Source organism: Canis lupus, chromosome 3 (genome assembly GCF_003254725.2).
Source record: "Canis lupus dingo isolate Sandy chromosome 3, ASM325472v2, whole genome shotgun sequence".
Classification (NCBI taxonomy): Eukaryota; Metazoa; Chordata; class Mammalia; order Carnivora; family Canidae; genus Canis; species Canis lupus.
The window spans coordinates 45,003,063-45,026,524 of record NC_064245.1 but is presented as its reverse complement, the minus strand read 5'-3'; the positions used below and the strand labels follow the sequence as shown (position 1 = coordinate 45,026,524).

The 23,462-nt window shown below is 36.5% G+C and overlaps 1 long non-coding RNA gene across 2 annotated transcripts in view; it reads left to right on the top strand.

The window, feature by feature from the left end:
* LOC112653469 (uncharacterized) overlaps positions 1-23,462 on the top strand; it is a 123,631-nt gene that overhangs the window by 61,667 nt on the left and 38,502 nt on the right. The window contains exon 3 of one of the 2 annotated variants that reach the window (XR_007409844.1): positions 17,927-18,132. The exons of the other annotated variant lie outside the window; for it this stretch is intronic. This is a non-coding gene — a long non-coding RNA (uncharacterized LOC112653469). The remainder of the gene's footprint in view (positions 1-17,926; positions 18,133-23,462) is intronic. 2 annotated transcript variants of the gene reach the window in all.

Below are 23,462 nucleotides of genomic sequence, written 5' to 3'. Positions count from 1 at the left end.
GGATAATGGATAATGGGAGTCAGGATAATGGGAGTTTGTGCTTGAGAAAAAGTCTGAAGGCACTTCCCAGGGTGATGAAATCTGTCTGTATCTTGAACTAGAAAAAGTTACAAGTGTAGGTCTAGGTAAAAAATTCACTGAAGTGTACAATTAAGATTTGATCATTTTTCTCAATAAAAATAAAAATAAAAAACATAGATATAGAGGACCTTGTTGAGATTGATGTTTCTAGAACAGGAACAGGAAAAACACAGGGGAGCCTGGAGTATCATACAGTGCCAGAAAATAAGGAAATACTTAATCAACAAAAGGATGGGACTGCGAAATGTCACAGGGACACAAAAGTCAACGTGAAAGAGCCCCTAATGGCTGAGATTGAAGCAATTTGTTGTATTAACACACATAATACTACATCTGTTATACATAGAATTTTCATTATTACTCGATTCACATTTTCTAATTGCCATTTTGTCTTTACCCATAGATCTTTCTATTTCTCATTGTGGTTCTGACAATTTTGAATTAGACTGTTATATTGGCCCATTTAAGTGACAATTTTATGATTATGGATTATCCTACTCAATCTCTGTTAATACTTTCCTTTAAAGTCTACTTTCTCTGATATTAACATAGCAGGGCAGTTTTCTTTTTAGTTAGTGTTTGCATTGCACATCCTTTTTCTACTCTTATTTTAAATAATTCTGCATTCTTATAAATTAGATTTTGCTGTATATAGCACAAAATTGGGTTTTGACATGTTTTTCTGGGAAGCCAGTTTGCATTTTAATCAAATAATGTAGTCAATTTATATTTAATATAATTTCTATATATTTGGGATTGAATATATCATTTTACAAATTTCATTTCTCTACACTTGTGTCTTTATTTTAGTTTGGTTTTTTTTATTAATCCAACTTTTCTTTCTAAGCTTGGAAATTGTACCTTTTACTTTTTTTTGGTAGTTGCCATAGAAATTACACTATGACTATTTGAGTTTTCAAAATCAAATGTTAGTTCTTTTTACCTTCCTACAGAGCCATTCAAGAAACCTAGAACACTTTTTTCCTTTGTTTCTGTTACTGCCTAATATACACATCTCTGCTTTTGTGTATCTTAATAACTTGTATTTTAAAATCTATAAGATATTGTTACCAATATTGTTAAATATGTACTATTATTTTTGTTTGCCCACACTCATAATCTTGCTGCTTTTTGTTTCTTTCTGCATTTCTGAGATTCCATCTGTATTCTCTTTTTTTTTCCACATGAAGACTACCTACACTACTTATCCTATGCATTTTATCCCACTCTACAGTATGAAAGTAACATAATAAATCCTATACTACATTATCTCTCCTGAATATTGAAAATTCACATTCATTATTTCTTCAGCTACTTTTTATGGCCCATTCTCTCCCTTTCAGGTTTTAACTCACCCACATATCTTTACCTTTGTTACTGTATCCTATAAATACATAACTCTCTCTCATTTTATGTTTCTGTCTTCTTAATTCTGTATATGTCCTTCTACAATAATATCCAGTGCACTAATTCTCTTTTCAGCTGTGCCCAATTACCTGTTAAACCAATCAAGTTATTAATCTAATTACATTTTTTATTGGACTATTTTTTTTAAAGTTTTTTTTTTAATTTTTATTTATTTATGATAGTCACAGAGAGAGAGAGAGAGAGAGAGAGAGAGGCAGAGACATAAGCAGACTCCATGCACCGGGAGCCCGACGTGGGACTCGATCCCAGGTCTCCAGGATCGCGCCCTGGGCCAAAGGCAGGCGCTAAACTGCTGCGCCACCCAGGGATCCCTATTGGACTATTTTTATAATGTTCAGCTCCTTCTTTTTCATTATATCTTTTATCTCTTTGAACATAGTAAATATGATTATTTTAAATTGTATGCTTTATAATGCCAATTCCTGGAATACCTGGAACACGGTTTTATTGCCAATTTTGGGCTTCTTTGCTTACTTTTTTCCTCCCTCACATTGAATCGTTTTTTTTTTATGTATCTGCTAATTTATTATTGTACACTGGATATTTGATAGAGTTTGGACTCTCAACCCAGATTAATTCATTTGAAGGGTCTCGGTCCCCTGGATATTACAGTTGTTTTTCCAAGATGAAACATAACCCCAGCAGAGCTAACCATAATATTTCCCAAGAATTTGCTTGTTTGTTTTTCCTCAAATATATTAAGGAAGACCTCCCATTTTTCTAATGAGGTGTTTAGCAGAGTGAAATTTTGTGTCATGGTTCTTGAAGAAGCCATCTTACCACACCAAGAGAATCTATCTGAGAAATAAGGCAAACGTATTTAATTAAGATCAAAGTTAAGAAAGTAATATATTCCTGATTCTATCTTGTCAAACAATAGCTTGAGAGCCATACCTGTATTAACCATTTACAGTTCCTGTTTTCATAGCTCAAGGAATTTCCTTTTTATTTTAGATACTTTTAAATTGGGTTTCTGTCATTTTCAATTAAAATATTCTCCTTATTTGTTGAATTAATATAGGCAAAGAGTAATTTCAGTGGTTGTACAAAGAGGTGGAGAGTTTGACTCAAGGCAAGAAGATATGATAGAGGGCTAGTAATATTTTTTAAAAAGATGATGAAATTCTAAACTAATGAGAATGGAAATGAAAATGGAAAAGGGGTATGGATTGCAGAGACTATCCTCGTAAGAATAGAAAGATTAAATGTAGGACATGAAAACTACCTAGTAATGTTTTATCTATTATAGCAGCTCTATAAGTAAAGGACAACACATTCTTATGACTTCCACGTATTTGCTTGAAATTAGACTGTACAAATACTAGTATCTTAATTCAAAATACTTAACCTCTGGATAGATTACTTACTTTAGCAATTTTTGTTTTCCCTTTTGCACATTGCTTTACCTGGATAATGAAACACACACATTGTCCATGAAACAAAGAATTTCTCAATCCTAATCCCAGTGGATGTGATGATTCTAATTGAACTTAATCTTTGCAAGCAATGGTATAAATATAATTTGTATTGTTCCACTGAAACATTTCAATGTTTTTTAACATTTTTAAAAAAAATGCAATCAGTTGCCTTCCTCTCTAGCTCAAGGTACGTGTGACCAGGGAGACCTTTCCAAAATAAGTTGTAATAGTACTCAGATAATAGATAAAGGCTACTCTGACCAAACTGGAATATTATGGAAGGAGGAGATGATAGACATCTTGCCGGAGCCTAATGTGTCTAGATAAACATTTCTGGCCAAGATGATTTTTAAAACACGTATCTGCTTTCCTGTGTTTCTTCTACTCATTACTATTGTTGAATCCAACTCTAAAATTGGAATTTGGGGCAGAGTTGTGACTTGTTCTCCATGAAGGGTTATCAGGGCCATAATACACAGTTTTCCTTTTTCCCGAGCCTTAATTGTCCTAGTAATCTCACAAGTTACTTTGAATTGTGAGAAATGGGAGTGGGAAACACAACAAGAAGAGCAGTTGGGTTGTGAAACATAGAATTGTTATGTCATAACTGCAACATTTCTCATCGGAAAATCTCTTTCATGGCTATGGGAAAAAAAAATAAAGATTGCTTAGAGAAATCAGAAGGAATGAAAAACTTCTCCCCTCATTCTCTCACATTTTTGCACAGTAGAAGAAGCAAAGAACTCCCATGTCAGGATGAATCACCCAACTGGAATTCACACATAGCATAAGATGAGGAGGCTACAAAATGCCAGATGCAAATGTTAGTTATAGCACATTTCCTCAAAGGCAACTTCAAGTCAGCCCCATCCCACTCACTCTTCCCAAATCCTGGTTTGTATCTTGTCACCTATACTATAAACAAAGCAGTAGCATTCACAGAGATAAATAGAGAGGTGCGTGGTGACAAAGCCAGGGAACTTGTTGGAAAAAAGAAAAGACAGAAAGCCTGTGTGTTTGAAGCCAAAAATGAAAACCTTAAACCATCATGCACACTGAGATGTGGGAAGATTCCTCAAATCTTGTTACGGAGAGTTAAGTTCAAACATAAGTCTATCAACATTGATACTGAGAGAGTTCCAGAGTTATACGGCTGATTCTACTATGTGTTTCATCAATGGTTGTGCTATCTAGGCTGGAGTGAAAATCTGAAAGTTACATCTGGCAAGAATATAGCAAATCCCCAGGACGTCTGTAGTAAGGTACCATTTAACTAGCAGGTGTCTCCACATTTACATTCAGTTAACACTTAACTCCAAATGTTTTATGCTAAGAGAACATGCATATAGATTCCATTACATATTCTAAGCTGTTGAGTGCTCAGTAATTGTTTCATTTTTTAGACATTTTTTTTCTTATTACAAATGTGATAAATGTATAGGTTTAAATGGAGTAAATGCAAATGCACACATGCATCCACAGAGGAAACTATGAAGATTACACAAATAATAACACTCATTGTTTTCTTATCAATCTGTTTGTGACTTTTTAAAAAAAAATAGGACTACCATTGATTGCTACATCCATACTCAAAGTATTTTAAGCATGGTTTTGAGAAAGGAATTGTCAAATAGAGCAATGAATGTGAATCAAACTCTAAAATGAGGGGAGAGAGAACACATTTTCAAAAGAAGTTATCTGTTAAATAAGGAAATTGGGGAAAAGACTATAAGAAGACAGAAAGAATTTTAGCTTTATGTAATTAGATTATTTAACCCCTTATGATAGTGTTAATACATACATCTAGGCTTTCCTTTTATCTGAATTTATTTTTGCTGGCATGTTTAGAACTATTTATTTGAGGTCTGTACTTAAAAGCCTCTGATTACAGTCTATATTGTAGGTGGGGAAAAAGAGATAACATGAATGATCAAAGGCAAGAGGTGAGATTTTACTTAATTGTGGAGCACAGAAGGGATTTGGTGGAGTTTAAATTGGAAAGGTAGACATGAGTATTTAAATCAAGGCAGGGGGGTGCTTCTAAAGTATGGATATCATACTGACAGTGATGAAGAGCTGAGGAGTAACATGAATATGTTTGTTTTTAGAAGAATACCTTGGGTGGTAAATAGAGTACTGGAAGAATGGATTCAGTCCAAGGAGATTATTTCTAATGGTCTAGACCTCTACTCCTCCAAAATAAGCAACACAGACATCAAAGATGTGGACCTGCATTACAATAGTGATGGGATGCAAGGTAGGAGGCAGGGTGGAGAGAAATGTAGTAGTAGAAATAATAGGACTTGGTAACTATTGGAAGATGGAAAAGAAGGTGAGAAAAAAGTCTCAGCAAACAATCAGGGTCACTTCAAATTAGAAAATAGTGATACAAATCATTCAGACAAGGCAGCTAGGGGGAAAGATTTTGTGATAAAAAGATGTGATAAGGGATGCCTGGGTGGCTCAGCTGTTGAGCGTCTGTCTGCCTTTCACCCAGGGTGTGATCCTGGAGTCCTGAGATCGAGTCCCACATGCTCCCTGCATGGAGCCTTCTTCTCTTCTTCTCTCTCTATGTCTCTGCATCTTTCTCTGTGTCTCTCATGAATAAATAAATAAAATCTAAAAAAAAAAAAAAGATGTGATGAGATCAGCTTTGGATAAGATTTTGAGGTACTTATGGGATATCTGGGGGCAGCAGGTAGTTTTAAATATAGAATTGGATTTCTGCACCATTATTTAATAATGGCTGAAATGTACTTGATGTTGATTATGTTCAAGAAATTTCTAAGTGCTTTACATATTTTAACTCATTTAATTCTTGAAACAAAAACATTAAATCCATTTAAAATGATTAAAAAGTAAAATAGAGAGGTTAAATAACCTCCCCATGGTTGCATGGCTAGGAAGAAGTTGAGTCATTTTGTAAATCCAATAATTTGGCTCCTGAGTCTGCATTCTTAACTACTATACTATAGATCCTAGAAGAAAAAAAAGTCATGCTGATAACCCCAAGGAGTTGAGATTATGGTAGAATATAGTAGACATTAGTAGAGAAGGAGGAGGAGGAAGAGGAAGAGAAGAAAAGGGAGAGAGGGAGAGGGAAGGGGAAGAGGAGGACAGAATACACAGGAACATCAACAGATTTTTTTAAAATGAGAATAAAGATGAGGAATCTAAGAATTGAAAGAGAAAGAACAGTCAGGAAGTTCGGAGGGAAAACAATGGTAGCCTAGGAGAATAAATGGAAGACAGTTTGAGAGCAATCAAAAAAGATTGAAATTGAAAAGTACTCTGTATATTTGCATTCAGAAGTCTTGGGTGACTTCATCAGAGAAGTTTCAGTGTTGTGATGTGATTCTTGCCTAGATTTAATGGGTCATGGGCCAAAGAACAGAGCAAATGTTGACTTATTCTTTGAGAAGTTTGACTATGGAGGGGAAGAGAATGCATAATTTTTCTTTAGGATTTCATGCAGTGGAATAAAGTTTTATTTACAATATGGTTTAAAGTATAGTCATAACATTAGCGTATATCTAGATTGGAAAGAAAAGACTCAACAAAGAGAAAAAAATGTTCAGGATAAAGGAGAGGAAAAGTTGTTTATGGAATGAGTTTTCAAGAAGACCAGAAGATGTAGACTCTAAAGTGAAAATAGAAGATGAGCTTTGGACAGAGGGAGAAGTTTTCTTTGTTTGGGATGGAAAATGAGAGGAATGAGTTTTGTAGATATAAGATTAGGCAGTTAAGAGTTCAAGCCTGAAATCCTCTATTTTCCCCCAAGGATTAGAAGATGAGATTATTTGCTACAAGAAAAGTAAGAAGAAGGGAAATATAAAGAAGCTAATTGTACACATTTTCTTGGGCTTGTCTAACAAAGTACCACAGACTGGGCAATATAAACAACAGAAACTTATTTTCTTATACTTCTGGAAGCTACAAGTCTGAGATAGAGACATTGGAAACATTGGTTTCTCCTGAAGCCTCTCTTTGGCTTATAGGTAGATATCTTCTCATTGTACCTCCAAATGCTCTTCCCTCTGTGTGGGTTTGTACCCAAATTTTATCTTCTTAGAAGGATGCTGGTCATATTTGGTTAGGGCCCACTGTCATGATCTCATTTTGACTTCATCACATCATTTTAAATCTTATGTTGCATTCTGAGGTTCTGGAGGTTAGGACTTCAACCTGTGAATTTTGAGGGGTCACAATGTGGCCCATGGCACAGATATAAAATGTTGGAATAACTACTGTCAAGAAGGGAGAGATGACCCAGTATGCATATATAGATACTTGAATGGTATAAAGTCTAGTTGGGTTTAAGAGTCACAAATTTGTAGTGGGACACAAGGGTCCATTAAGTGATCTACAGACTTGGATATGTTGAGTACATGTTGTGGGGAGACAAGGTGCTGGAATGGCCCAGGAACTGAGGAACTACATATTCCTAGTCAGGTGTATGACTATATGAAAGCAAGTAAAGAAATATGGGGTAGATGGGAAGAAACTAAGAAATTAAAGTGCTGAGGGAAGAAACTCAGAAATTGTGTGCAGATTAAATGGAACCTGAAGACCTAGAAAGCTATTAAGACCAGAGTTTGTGGTCAGAGAATGAGATGTTAGGTTTAAATGGGTAGCACACTTCCTGAGAGTGAGAAAGTCAAAATTAAGTTCATCCCATGGTACTGATGGAATAGAGATGAAGGCTATTGGAGTTGAAGTCAAAAGCTATGAGTCAGGGTATTGACTGTGTCATTCACAGGACATTGAAGGTTTCTGGGATAAAAATGGAGTGAGGGATGGAAAGTGTGTGAGTCAGTTATCTATGAATAGGAAGGAGAGACAGGTTGGTAGTTCATTTAGCACGATCCATGTGAAAGGAGGGCTTTGGGTTCCTCTAAATATCAACATCAACATGAATTAAGTCAGAGTTTGACATAGCCCTCTGGATGTGAAATTTGGCCAACCAGATGTATCCACAAGGGCTTATGCCAAGACGCTGGCTAATTACTGCAGTCCTCTACATTTGTCATTTAAGAATTGGCTCAGGTAGGGGATCCTCAGTGGCTCAGTCACTTAAGCCCTCAATTCTTGATTTTACCTCAGGTCATTATCTCAGGATCATGAGATTGAGCCCCTCCTAAACTTAGAGCCCGCATGAGATTCTCTCTTCCTCTCCTTCTGCCCCTCATCATGCTTGCCCTTTCTCTCTCTCTCTTTCTCTCTCTCTCTCTCTCTCTCTAAATAAACTCTTTTTTAAAAAAGAATTGGCTCAGGTATAACCTAATCTCTAGCTGTAGTATACTGGTGAAAAGTGTGAGGTGTGGAATCACACTGCACCAGTTCAGATAATGTGCACTATCATTACATGATACCTGACATTACATGATACCAGGACAAATTATTTAAACTTCGTGGAACTCTATTTTCTCATCTGTGGAATGGAAACAGTTTTAGTGATTCAATTTCATTTCAGAGGGTTTCAAAGATTAAATGAGACCATTGATGTAAAACATACAGATCAGCACTGAATTTGCAGTAAGTGCACAGTCCATTTTAGCTATTTTTATTTAAAAACCTTCTCAGAATCTACACCAATCACACATCCATTCTAGCCTCTTATCACATTGTCTACCCATTGTTTGTTTGAACCCGTCTCTCTTTTGAGCTGAGAACTCACTTTGGCACCTGGGCTGCTCATCCTGAAAAACCCACTACCTGCTGCATATTATGCTTAATGGCAGTTTGTTGAATAAATTAATGAACAAATGAGAGATTTTTTTTTTCAGTACTTGGATGAACGACATGATAATAATAGAGGACAGTGATTCCTAGCTCTCTCTGTCCACCTCTTCATGTAGTCTCATTTTCTAAGCCTTATTTTAAATAGGGTTTAATTTCTACAGAATAGTAACAAGCAAATATTCTGGAAATCATTTTTTAATCCTTAAATTTATAAACATTACATGCTATGGCTATACATTTTATAGGTTGACTACTTTAGCATAAAAAAATATATTCAGAGGCTATGTCATTCATCTACCATCGCAGAACAATGGCCACAAATTCGTGGAGGATGCAATAAAGCATTCATTTCTTTTGTGTCTGCAGTTCTGCTGAGGATCAGTTTGAGGTCAGCTGGACCACTCTGCTTTGAGCAACGGATCCAGTTGGGCTCTGCTTCCCGCCTTATAATGGCTTGGGCTCTGTTCTGCTCCGTATAGAATTCTTCTGGGGCCCAGGTGGGGAGAAACTTCTCATGGTGCATTGCAGGCAGGCAAGCCCAATGACACCAAACACATTTCAACGCCCTGCTTCTGCTTAGCCTGCTTACCTGCAAAGGCGTCCTACGGCCATTAGAAACCACCAAAAGGGGCAGCCCAGGTGGCTGAGCGGTTTAGCGCCGCCTTCAGCCCAGGGCTGATCCTGGAGACTCGGGAATCGAGTCCCATGTCAGGCTCCCTCATGGAGCCTGCTTCTTCCTCTGCCTGTGTCTCTGCCTCTCTCTCTGTCTGTGTCTCTCATGAATAAATAAATAAAATATTAAAAAAGAAAAGAAAAGAAACCACCAAAGGTTAAATGCACTTGCCCCCTCCATCCTCAAAGCCCCATCCAGAGCTGAAGTACCAGGTTCTATTCTGGTCTCCTTAACCCACACAACCCAACATTCCATTCTTCAAATGTCCTAGTGAGTCCAGTGATCAAAATAAATCCTGCTTGCAAGATCTAATATTAATGTGCAAATAACACTTATAGCAAATCAACCAGAATTTATTTAGCACCCTGTGTGCTTTCTGATTTAAAGAAACAGAAATAGGAACAAGCTAGACATCCATTGGTAAGGACGTGTTACACAGTGGGAAGGAACATGGGCCTTGGACCCAAAAAATCCTGGCTGTAACACTTAGCACTATGTGTCCCTGGACATTTACCATCAGACAAGGCAAAACATTTATCATCTTTGAGTTTTTGTCATCTTTAAAATAAGAGATGAGTCATATCAAATTCTCTTTGAGTGCAAGTCTGAATTAAAACTGTAAATACACTGTTTTACAAATAAAATTATTATAAATGCATTACCAATACAATTGCTGTTGTTACCATATGGAAATGATAATAATGCCTTTTACAGAGGATTGTGTGCCAAGTTTATACGTATATCACAGTGAATGAGGACTCTGGCATATAGCGGCTGCACAAAAAGATCGGCTCCTTTTGGTACCCTTTCCCTTTAAATACACAGCTGAAAAACTGAAGCAGACATGCCCTAATGGAAGGCTACATGTTTTTCTCCTAATTATTCAGAGAAAAGGAAATTCCCTATTTATGTATTTATGCCTTTCTAAGTGCACATTGGCAAAAACATATTAACAAATAGTAAAAATATGTTTTGTTTTATTTGTTTGTTTGTTTGCACTTTAAAAGGCTTTTAAAAGACCTACAACTGGACTTCTTCCCTCTGGGGAGATGAATTTTTATGATATCCATCCTTATTTGGCAGAAATGGGAAGATTCCTGGGGCAGCAGCATGGACCAGCCTAGGGCTTTATAAACAGGCCCTGGGGAACAAGTGGGACATGAAGTCCAGCTCCCCTCTAACCCAGAGGATGAGCTAGAGCCATGCCTTCTGGCCTCTTGTGAAAAGAGACATCCTAACAGCACAGGGTTGATTGCTTTTCCTCAAGCCCCTTCAGAGTTATCATAGGAGGCCTGTCTATTGTTCTTAAGCAAGTGAATAAAAATAAGCTGTATTTGTAAAAGTTCTTAAGCTGTTCAAGGACTATTTCTCTTTCTCTTTAGAAATAACTGAGTACCCTCAATCACAAGAAAGCCAAATAACAAAAAAGCTGTTTTACTGATACCTATCCTGTTTATGGTGCTGTGTGTTTATTATTAAGTCCGTGTAAATTTTTCTCATCTTGAAATGGGAGATACGAAACTCAGAGAGGTTAACAGTACATGCCCCAAATCAATCAGGCCATAAGTAGGTAACAGAGCTGAGATTTCAACTCAAATCAGTGGATTACGTAGAAAGTAGAAAGACACTTCCCTACCTGGCCATGCCATGACGGATGTGTATGGCACCACATGGATGTTTATAAAACAATGTATGATTATCAAATAAAGTATAAAATAATGATAAATGAAACAAAAAAAAAGTGTCTCTATCTTACTCAGGACTGTCAAATACAGAAGGCTCTTTCTGGATGTCAGTTTCTTCTTGGTTGTAATGGGGATACTTCATTCACAATATGGGTTGGAGACCTACCTGGTGTAATATGTGGCAAGACCTGGCAATTCCTGGCATACAATAGACAGCAATAAGAATAATGATGTTGACAATGATGATGATGATGATGATGATGATGGCATAAACACGTGTTTGTATAGGAGGGGGTTGATAATTCTGACTCAACCTTTTGATGTGCTTTACATATTGAATTGACCAATTAAGACTGTATGGTAGAGCAGGCAAGATTTTCATCAGTTTTCTGTTGAATTACTCAGATCACTGTGTCTAGTCTCCACTTCACATGTATACCATGTACATTGCGGTTCATGATAACTAGACCAGCAATCTCACCAGCAGATGGAAAAATTTATCTAATTGGGTCTACCAGCCGGAAAGCCCAAGGTTTCCAGCCTCGGGGCTGGTGAAGTAGAATATTAAGGCAACTTGGATCTCTTGGGGGTGTTACAGAGCCCTTGTTTCAGGTGTCACCTGGCTATTTAAAAATATTTTTGAATAAAATGTATGCAGGCCCCTATGAATCCGTGCCCCAATTTATTTTATGTACATAATTCTTTTAACGGAAAGAGAGAAAACATATGGCTTGAATCATATTTTATAGTTTTTCTATTTGAATTTGGAAACATACACATGTTCATACAGTAGTATATCAACAACTAAAACTGTATATGAAAGCATGATTATATGGAAAGTTATTCAACTCAAATAAATCATTGTACTTGAAGGTGGGCTTGAACTAGCCTGTGCTGTTTTTCTGCTACCTGCTGGAAAATATTCTCTTTAAAAACTTACATTTTAGGTGTTTTTTTGAAGTCAAAAAATTAATGAGTGATTTTTTTTCAGAGACAAAATAAATGAAATATTTGCTTTTTGCCACAGAGGAACTACATAGCATTTCTTTCTCACTATTCCAAACTCTGTCACCCATGTCATAAAACCTGTGACTTCCCTATACCAAAAATGAATTTTGTGTCTTTTCAGAACTTCTGGAAATAAAGTGGAGAGGGACCTTCTATGATTGCTTTTTCCAAACATCTTCATAGGAAGTTCTCTGGAGTGCCGCTTTCAGTGTTAAATGGATGCTGATGGGGATACATAGTAATAGCAATTCTTGAGTCTTTTTACAAATACTTAGGTTCTCTCATATCTCAGTTCTGCCAAACTGTAATGTACCATAAGTTCACATGAAAATAGAAAAGTCTCATGATGTTAAATGATAATGGCTATCACCTACTGAATATGTGTATAATACTGGGTAGAGGGGCTCATACTAAGTGTTCCATGTGTTTTCTCAATGATATCTCACAAGATATGAGACAACTCTTACTGTCTCCATTTTACAAATGAGTTAGCTTACACTCATTGAGGAAAAAGAATTTATTCAGGATCATCACTTTGCTAAGATTCAAACCTTGGCTACTTTGCCTCCCTAATTCTTCCCTTTCCATTATCTGTTTAAGTGCTGATAACCGGATACATGGTGTACGTGGTAAGAACATCTATATGAAAGAGGAAAGATTATCTTCCTTCTCTCCTTTCTGTATACAATACAAGTTTCACCAAAGATCACACAATCTGGTCAAATAAGAAATGATAGCCAAATTGTATTCCTCTTAATTCCTAGTCTGATGATCTACTCGCTTAATTAGGGGCAATTGGAGGTAAGGTTGGATGAGCTCTGTAGAAAGAATCGTACAGTTACTGAAACATACTAGTGGCCAGTTTAGTTAACTCATAGCAAGATGAACTGATTTTAAACTGAACTAAAGAGTAATTTCCTATTCTCAAGCCTTTACTTCGTTTTTTTTCACCAGCAGCAGACTATATAGATATAGTCCTGACAAGTGCTTCTCCATTTTATGTCAAGTTCAGAAATGGACACAAAAGTCATCTTTGGTGTATAAAGTGTCACAGATTCCATAACATGAGTGACAGAAAGTGGCCATTTAAGAAAAAGGGACCCCTTAAATATATCTAGCAAGAAAGTTAAAGGAATCTAGCTCAGTTATGGACAACCTTTCTACTCCATGCCCTGACTTTACCGGAGTCTCAACTCTTGACATGGTTCCAAGTTTTAATTTGTCCCTCTGTGTACTCATTCACTAGGCTGGAAGTTAGCCTTCTCTTGAAAGATAGAACCAGGGATTATGAATAAGAAATCAGCAGAGCAAGCAACATACAAGAAGATACTCCTTTAACAAGCACTGACCTGTAGTTTTCTAAAGGCCTGGAAAATAATTACCCAATGGCTAACCACCATTCGATTAAATTGCCTCCTATGATTCTGAGAGCAATGGTATGATTAGACAGCTAGCAGGGGATGGTCTTGGGACCTGTATGTCTATATATTTATTGATATATTGGCTTCAAGAGGGTGGATTTCTGATGATCTGTGGTATCTCACTGCAGCGTCACCAAATTGGAAGCTAGGATAAGTAAAAGACATTATCAAAAACAGAACATTTTTACATCTCCATTTTACATGTTCTTTTCAAATTAGTGGGCCTGCGAGGATGACCAACAGAAATATTCAGTTTGCTTAAAGAACTTTGCTGGTTGTAGACAATGCACACTCTAAAATTAAACAAGGTTACTATTCTCAGTTTCAGAACTGGAAGGGTCAAATTTTAAAATGCAGAAGGGAAAGCTTTCAATGACAAGTGTGTTCATATTTGCCAATGCAAATTCGGTAGGCATACTGAGAAGCTAACATCTGTACCAGAAATTGCCTAAGTATGCAAATATACCTGTTTAGTTCTTAAATGTGGAGTTTGTATGGTTAACCACAATGTATTTCAGTGCAAATGCATTATTTGATCAAGTTAAATAACTTGATCACCTACAGTTAACTGATCTATTTCCAAATTTATATACCAAACACAAATTTATCATCTTGGTGAGGAAAGGGAGCCATCTATAAGCTTGAAAGCCTAGAGATGGAATCACTCCCTTGTTTTCTGTTTATCATATATAGTACATAATTATGGTAAGTAATTTCTCCCCTTTGAATTTCAACTTTCTCATCTGTAAAATGGGTCTAATATTGTACCAAATGAGGGGATCATAAAACGTAGATTATAATTCCAGCATTTCTAGCAACCCCTCTTTTGAATAAGGACAGATCTTTTAACTACTCTATACTCTACTTTCCTCATCTGTACAGTTGGGGTGAAGTTGGGATTGGAACTCAAGGCCTTCAGCCTGGACTTCTTGGACCCTGAGGAAAGAATTCAGAAGATCCTTGAACTCATCATCTGAATTCCGCATGCTATTTTAAAATTGCGGCTAAATGTGTCTCTAAGCATTTCTCTCTGGAAGAAAGGTCCATTGCTTTCATCAAGTTCTCGAAGAAATTTGTGTCCCCCAAAATGTGGGGACCCACTTAACTAAATATTTCTATAGTTTTTTTTTTTCATTAGTAGCATTTGATGATTCTGTGAGTAGTAATATATTCAGATACAGCATTTAAATGTTGTCACTATCAGTTTCCTTCTCAAATGTTGTGAGGATAGGCTGATGTTTCCTTTTTAGGGTTTCTTAATCAAAAGTCACTACACACCTAAAGGGACTATGCAGTGTCTTGGGGATCAGTGAATCCCTGATAATAAATGCAAAGTTTTGTGTATAGGTGTATTTTCTAGGAGAATCAAGAGCTTTCATCAAATTCTCAGATTGTTTTTCTTTTTCAAAAAATTTATTTATTTATTTTAGAGAGACAGTAAGAGTGTACACAAAAGCATGGTGGTATGGGGAGGAGTACAGGGAGAGGGAGAGAGAGAGAATCTCAACCAGACTCCTCGCTGAGCATGGAGTTCCATCTCAGGACCCCAGGATCATGACCTGAGCTAAAAATCAAGAGTTGGACACTAAACTGACTGAGTCACCCTGGCACCCCCAAATTCTTATATTCTTAATCATTAAGAGATTAAGAATACTGATTTAGTGATTAGAATTGGCCCAAAATATTTTCACTAAAAATAAATGATCAAGTAACATGAAGACAAGTCATTTGGACAATGCTACTTGACTAACTATTTTAATTGGTAGGCATATATGTGGTATGTTAGAAACAGAGCCATTCATTTTAAGGTAAGTTGATAAATGTAAACACTTTAGAAATTCAAATATTTCGTTTTCTTCCTTCTTTCATTTAAAACCTCCTTATCTTCCCTTCTCCATTAGCCAAAGCTCTGGAGAGTAAGGTCATTGATTAAAATATTTTGAACATTTTGTATAGTCTCTCTCCCTGAAATAATTATTCTTATAATGAAAATTACTTTGTTTTTGTTGAAAGCAATTTAGCATTATTAATCAACAGCCTTAAAAATCCCCATATCCCCTGGCCAAGTAATTACATTTCTAGGTGTCTATCCTAGGGGATTATCTAAAATATAGATAGAAGAGATGATGTTATTTTTAAAACTTTTCCTTTTATATAATTTATGAAATCAAATAATGAACATATGGGGCTATAAGGTATTGAATTAAATAAATTATGGTGTTTTCGTACAATGCTACATCATACACCAATTACAGTGAAGCATATTCAAGGACTTATATTGTGATAATGAAAAAACTTAAGACCCAAAAGTTTATATTCTGTATAAAAAAAGCTATTAATAGTGGTTATTGTCAGGTACTGAAATAAAGGATAATTTATTGTCTTCCTAACAATTTTCTATTTTAGAAAATATTTTTCTATTTTCTATACATTTTCACAATGACAATATATTATTGTCAATATATTTAGAAGTTTTTCTTGCACTTTTACAATGCTAATACATCATTCTACAATGATCATGTAATATTATATATATTATTATGTCGATCTGTGCATAAATACAGAAATAAGTAGATAAAAATATTCATTTCAGCAACTCTGATGTTCCATGTTTCTACATGTTTAAAGGGTTTTGAAATGAAATATACATTTTCAAGTAAGTTTATAATTGGTTGCTCTGGCGAAGTTCCAAGCTTATTTGATGATGCTACTCTTTCTTTCTTTCTTTCTTTCTTTCTTTCTTTCTTTCTTTCTTTCTTTCTTTTCTTTTCTTTTCTTTTCTTTTCTTTTCTGTTTCTTAGACAAAATACAGTTCTAACACTGCTTATTTTGCTCATGTAGACTGCCATTATTCCAAATGATTTTAAGTGTACATCTTTGAGGATGGAAAACCAAATACATTTACTTAACCTCATCATGGGATACCTGGGAGGTTAAAAAATGTTATGATTGACCAATGTCCACAAATACCCCTGGTCAAATTTTGCAGCCTTGTGGGATAGCAGTAGTAGGGTAGAGAAAGGAAGGCCATAGTCAAAACTGTAGCCTCCTTTGAGCCATGTTCAAACTCAAAATCCTTTAAAGTTGCACTTACTAAATCCATCTCTCTTGAATTATCAATAGTAACTTACTGGTCTTTCAACATCATAGACTCATGCTGTGAAATTTTGAAAGCCATTATTATATGCACAGTGTTTAGGGGGAAATGAAATCCTGCCTTTGTGATTGTACCATAGAGGGCAATTGCAAAGACATGCAGCCTGACAAAGCACACATTCTGTGGATCTAGTATTTTATTTCTTTGCAATTGGTACCCCAGATAATAGAATATTCCCTTGTGTTGTCACTGAGGCATTTTCATTTCTCACTGGCTATTTCATGCCATCCTGAGCATTTAGCAGAACACCAATACCAGAATGTCAGACTAAGGATGTCTTCCTATCACTGAACAAAACTATCTGAGATTTGTTTGGGCTTAGGACAGGAGTGGACAGCTGGGAAGCATTTTGGTCAAGGAGAAAAATGACACATTTCTGAACTGGAATGATAGATTTGGAAGCCTGCTGATCTGTGTTCATTTTTCCTTTCTGGGAAATAAAAAAGAAAAGAAAGAAAGAAAGAAAGAAAAGAAAGAAAGAAAGAAAGAAAGAAAGAAAGAAAGAAAGAAAGAAAGAAAGAAAGAAAAGAAAGAAAGAAAAGAAATACCAACCAATTGCCACAACTAACTAAAAATAAAGCCGATGGGCTGTTCCCCTACATTGAATTTACAGTTATGATAATTCCGGTTAACTATAAACATTCTGTTAAAAAATCTAATTTCTCGAGATGCCTGGGTGGCTCAGTGATTGAGCATCTGCCTTTGACTCAGGTTGTGATCCTGGGGACCTGGGATTGAATCCTACATCAGGCTCCCTGCAGGAAGCCTGATTCTACCCCTGCCTATGTCTCTGACTCTCTCTGTGTCTCTCATGAATAAATAAATAAAATCTTTAAAAACTCTAATTTCTTTGTTCAAAAAGCTTGTAGGGGTTGAATATTAAAAAAAAAAAACTTTCTGATAGATGAGTACCAAATATATGGTGGTAATAAATTCTTGCACTAGGTTAACTATACACTTTGCTAATAATGTTGGATGACACAATCCACAAACACCACTGGTAAGCTGGATTTTGGCATGTGTACAAAGGTTTTATTGAACATACATTGCCAGTGAAACATGCCTGGCTTACTCATGATCAGGCAGCCGTGTTTTATATATATTTATATGTATATTCATACACATATACACATACACACACAGACCAGATCACTCCCTTGACTCCCTGCGGCCTTTCTGACAACTATCTTACAGATCAAGAGAACTGTTTCTTTCTCTCTCAGCCAGGTTTTGTTTGGGTTGCTCTATGTGTCAGATGGAAACAACCATAAAACTTCACCCCATTTTACTCCATTAAAAATATGTATTCACAGGGTTTGTCAGTTTCTCTGAATGCCTGAGTAATCCTGCATTATTAAGTAGGCAAGCCAGATCAGGAACTGCAGTGTGATCCAAGTGTGAATAGTGACTTCAAGGAGCAGCAGAGGAAATGCATCTTGAACTTTCCTGAGTGATCGTCCCTCCAAGGCAAAAGTGATGCAGGATGGCCAGTGTATCTCTGGGCCTGGACAAGGAGTGGGTAAGATAATTTTTTCCTGAACAAAATTATTTTTTCTATTTATTTTCATCTTTCCCTTTTAAAATGTATAGATTTAGGTAAGTTCATGTTCATATATGTGTATATATATTAATATATGTGTGTATAACATACAAATAAACACATGTGGGTAATATTTGAAAAAATGTTTACTGATGGGGTCTCAATAAGAAAAGTTTAGGTAATACTGCCTATGAATTTTCAACCGTTTTATTTGACTATCTCAATTCATATTTATTGTCAGGAATATATCTCTTATATAATATCTCTTATACATCTCATATATAATGTCAGGCAATTATATCTCTTACTTTGTAACTAAATATTTTCAACAAGAATTTCTTCTTCCTATGTCAAGTTAAGAAACAGTATTATGACTGGAATAAGGTAGGAACCTCAGATTGTCTTTTCTTAGAGGAAGCACTGCTTATAACTGCTGGGTGAGGACCCATTTCTTTAGGGGGAAAGCTAATGGAACAGAGCACAGCAGTGAGCAGTAGTAGCATTATTCTTACCAAGCATGCTAATTGTCTGCTTTAGGGAGTCCCCACAACCTTGGATGCCCAAGGAATTGAGTGAAGCTTATCATCTCTACAGTCTGGAAGTTGAGCTCTTGAAAACAAGGAGACATGCATGGAGCTTGGGCTGTAGATCCTGGGGATACACCCAAGCAACAGAACTTCTTTGATGGCAAGGCTAGAAAGTCAGAAGCCTGTTTTGGAAGGAGTGAGGATCTACAATACTGAGGCAGGGGTTCTGGTCAAAAGTGGAAACCCAGCTGAAAATGGGACACAGATTAAACATGAGGGTTATTACTTTCTCCTTAGTTTTTTCATGTTGAGGAATGTGGAGAGATTCCTTGTTCCAGGAGCTAAACTAGGTATGGACACAATGGTGTGCAAAGGTGGTGAACACAGTCCCTCTTATATCAGAGTTTACCTTGTAGAGGGAAGTCAGGAATTAATAAAATATTCATGCTGATAAACAGAGAAGGAAGTGATCTAATTCCATAAGGCATAGAATAAAGGAAACTATCCCATAATTTTATGCTGGGAAATAGATGTTGAGGTGTTATGCTGCATCATCATTTCAATATCCTGGAATTTTAAAATAACATGACACTAGCCATAGAAAATTGTGACCCTAATTCATGGTACCATATAGGCTGTGATTAACTAATAAACATAGTTTTGCATATGTGTGTGAGAAGGTAGAAATAAAAATAAGAAAGATCACAAGAACTATTTAGAAGAACCCAACATTGATTATTTATTCAGCAAATTGAACATATTTCAGCGCTGAAAAAAAAATAGATATAGTTCCTTTTCTCAGGAAGCTTATTTTGAATGAGATAGACAAGAAGCAAATGACACAATAGGGTTCTCAATTGTGATATGTGCCCTAAAGAACCTAAAACAGGGTGATGTTGGTGATTGGATCTGAAAAGTCCAAGGGTACTTTGAACTGTGTGATTCAGGAGGATCCTTCTAAGGAAGTCCCAACTGACTTGTGACCCAAGAGATTAGAAGGACTAAAGTGCCAAAGGATTAGGGAAAAAAGGTTCTGAGCACAGCAACAGCAAGTGACTATAACATCTCTAAGGTAGAAATAACGTTAGCTTGAAGAATAGGTATCTAAGAATCTCCATCCATTCCTTCTCAGTAACATTGGTTTCCCCTGCTTCTACTCTTTCTTTCCTGTGTTTGGAGGAAGGGCAAAAGGTCAGGGAGGTACTGACATCAATGCCAACAGAACTCTAGCCACCAGCCTCAGGTTACATCAGTTCCTGGGAACCAGAGGTATGACTGGTCTATGAGTGGAAAATGGAACCCTTATTGGTGGTAGGTCAACTGGTTTTACCATGGGAGAGTTAGACAGGCTAGCAAAACATCCCAAACTGGAAGTTCTGATGAGTAGGAACACCATCCTGTTTAGCACGGACATCATGTCTACTTTGAAAGGGTAGAAGTCACAACAAGAGTGTTTAGAAACCATCCTTTCCCATAGAGAACAAATCCAATGACAGCAGGCTGCCAACTTAAGGGCAAAATAAGCCTAGTGGCTGAAGGTGAATGTGCTAGTGAAGGTGCTCTGATGAATAAGGGGAAAGAGAAAGGAAAATTCTGTGTTAGCAGCTTTTGAACCACATGAAATCAGGCTTTCAATTTTTAAAATCCCCCAATTTATTCCAGCATGTGCTACCTCCACTTGAGTAATTCCAAAGGATGCTGCATCCATCACTACAAGAAATGCTGGGTTTTGATAACTCAAGAAAGATTGCTGATTTCTTCAAAGTGCAAAGCTGTGAAACCCCGGGGTTATATTTATCCCTTTCATATCTCTGCTGACAAGCAACATGGGACATGTAGAAATAGTTTAAAATGTTCATGGTGAGAAAACATCATCCCTGAATGATACATTTCACATGTGCAATTCAATGGAATATTGTCCCCCTCCACACCAAATTCTGCTTCTTCCCCTAACCTCTTATGAGTTTGCCATTAGTAGCTGATCTGTTCCCTTTTCCTTTCTCCATTCCTTTGATTCTCCCTCTATAAATTATTTGTAAAGAGAAATAAGACCTTGAAATTCTAAATGGCCCTGTTCTTGCTTCATATGTACATATGTGCCCACATGTTTGCGCACCCATGCACATAGAATTTGGCATTAGAGAAAAAGATGGGAATCTGGGCCCAGAAACATTATAAATATTAGAACTGGGGTGACTCTTGAGTTTTCTAACTTCCAGTTTCCTCTAAAGTAAGTGATGAAAATAATACTTTTTCCAGAGCTTTTTGGTGAGCAAAGAAATTATCTGTTTAAAGGAATTTACATGAATCAAAACTCAACAAGGCAAGGTATTTTAAAGCTTTGGTGATAGTGTTTTTTTTTTTTAATTTTTATTTATGATAGTCACACACACACACACAGAGAGAGATAGAGGGAGAGAGAGAGAGAGAGAGAGGCAGAGACACAGGCAGAGGGAGAAGCAGGCTCCATGCACCGGGAGCCCGACGTGGGATTCAATCCCGGGTCTCCAGGATCGCGCCCTGGATCAAATGCAGGCGCCAAACCGCTGCGCCAAACCGCTGCGCCACCCAGGGATCCCGGTGATAGTGTTTAATATGACAATTAAAGGAGATGTCTAATCTGAAACTTTACATAAATTTTGGATTTCATCCTCCCTTTTCCATTGTCCTCAGAATCTGAGATCCATGTAACTGTTGAGATTTTGAAGCTTTCCAATGCCAGGAAATTGAGAAGTTGTTCTCCTAAGATATGTGTTCCCAGAGCTTTGGATTTTATAGAAAAATAAGGCAACCTAAAGTAGAATAAATTTGGGATTCCAGGAATATGCAAACATTGGGCGTTCTGTTACTCATTGACATTCAAAAACTTTTGCTTATTAACTACATGGTTTCACCCTCAATCATAATTGCTCTGGAATTAGAAGGTGCACCCATGACAGAGATCGATTCCAGAGACAGATCTGTTGACCCACAGGAGCTTGGGACAAAAATCCTTTGCTAGAGAGGGAAGAGATTAGCATTCACATTAGGCAAAGGAACCTGTTCCAAGGTTTGAAACCTATCTTTAGAACCTCATTAACCCAGTATGAGGAGGTTGTGATATAGGAATTCAGAAGTGGGTATGAAGTCTCTTACTTTGAACTAGTACTTCTGTTCTTGCTTGTACCAACTTCCCGTTGTTATTCATACAAATTAGCTATTGATATATCTTTATCTATTTGTATATTTCTATACCCCAAACACTTTCCCTTGAAAAATGCATCTGCCATAGGCAAACTATATAAATCTACATCAGCTTGGAGTGAAACGATGACTATGGGAGAAAGTTATTCAACATACAGTGTGATACTAGTTTCAGGTGTAGAATTTAGTGATTCAGCACTTCCATACATTACCCGGTGCTCATCACAACCAGTGCCCTCCTTAATACCCATCATCTATTTAACCCATGTTCCTACCCATCTCCCCTCTGGTAACCATCCGCTTGTTCTCTAGTGTTAAGAGTCTGTTTCTTGGTTTGCCTCTCTTCCTCCCACCTCCATGTTTGTTTGTTTTGTTTCTTAAATTCCACACATGAGTGACACCAGATGATACTTGTCTTTCTCTGACTAACTTATTCACTTAGCATAATACTCTTTAGCTCCAGCCATGTCATTGCAAATGGCAAGATTTTGTTCCTTTTTATGGATGAGTAATAATCCATTGTAGAGAAAAGAATAAAATAAATCCTTTTGATTAGAACCAATATAAATCACATGTTTGGGAATCCTATAGATACTCATACACATTACAAATCTATTTATTAACTCTGAGAGATTAGAATTACAATAATTTGATTTCATGGGAAAAATAAATTTAACATTTTGTATTGTCTAAGACATTTTATGAAAGGCCAAGGTGCTGAATAGTAGTAATCATTAACAAATAGATGTTCCCTAACTGTTCATATGGATGAAACAGCATTAGTGTACAAAGACCTCACTTCTACTATGAGGAGTTGGAATAAAAATAAAAATGGAAAAAATGACTGTAGATTACCTTTCAGAACTCATATTTCATTAATCTACATGAATATCATTGTTTTAGTTTAATCCTGGCCTGGCCAATGGTAGTAATTTTCTCCATGGTAGGGGATGCATTTTTAACCTAACAATGTGATTAGGTGGGCCAGGAGAAAATCAAGGGGCATGAGGAAACAAATTGATTCCAAACTTGCATTTCTGCAGCAACTCCTAACCTTCATAGGTACAGCAAAAGATCCCAATGGCTTTCCTTCATATCCTCAGTATCTATAACAATCCCTTGTATATAGTAGGTAATCAGTGACTAAACTAAGAATCTGATGGGTGAATTAATAAAGTATTATTTCCCCCTTCTACTTTCTCCTTTATTACATCAACTAAAATTTCTCTCCTTTAAATGAACTGGGCGGGGGGGTGGAAGGGAAGGTGGGCGGGGGATGGGGGTGACTGGGTGACGGGCACTGAGAGGGCCGCTTGATGGGATGAGCACTGGGTGTTATTCTATATGTTGGCAAATAGGACACCAATAAAAAATAAATGTATATATAAAAATTTTTTTCTCTCCTTTAGTTCTTTTTTGTTTTTTCCTTAACTCCTAGGGAATATTGAAACAATCCTTTGAAAGTGTTCTAATGGATGAAAGAGAGAGAGCGAAAGGATTAAAGTCATAGACAGTACTGTGCATCCTGTTTAGAGTAGTGAATATAATACTTGAAATCACTAAACTTTATTCATATTAACAATGTCTTATATTGCTATA